The following is a 496-nucleotide window of genomic DNA, read 5'->3' on the forward strand; positions in this document are numbered from 1 at the left end:
GTGGGACTGGGAGGCAGATCTTTTTCTTTGTGAAGAAAAGATGAGGCAGGACTCAGGAGAGGGTCAACAGACAGACAGGCAGGCAGGCAGGCAGGCAGAATGCAGATGACAGTCATGTAGCCTATAGTTAGTCAATGAGACAAACAGACAGACAGAAGACAGACAGATGGACTTAGAGAAAGCAAAGTGATCAAAGCATGGAGTGAAGGGTTGGAGACTTTGATGTTTAGTGAGAGATGGAATGGATAGTCCCACTATGTTCATTTACCACGCTACTTAGGGAGCCTCGCTGCATTGTGACCAGACAGAAAATACTCCCCTCATTCAAGACGCGCTTATCCAAGTCTCCATAATGAGGTCCTGTATCATTTTCCTATACTTACTGTTGGTAGTCTGCACTTTGGCACTCACCCTCCCTCTACATCCATTCATCCATTTATTGCAGACAAGATGTACATTCATGCTTATATTACCTGTACATTTATACTCATGTATC

Source organism: Nannobrachium achirus (assembly GCF_963921795.1).
Source record: "Nannobrachium achirus genome assembly, chromosome: 3".
Taxonomy (NCBI): domain Eukaryota; kingdom Metazoa; phylum Chordata; class Actinopteri; order Myctophiformes; family Myctophidae; genus Nannobrachium; species Nannobrachium achirus.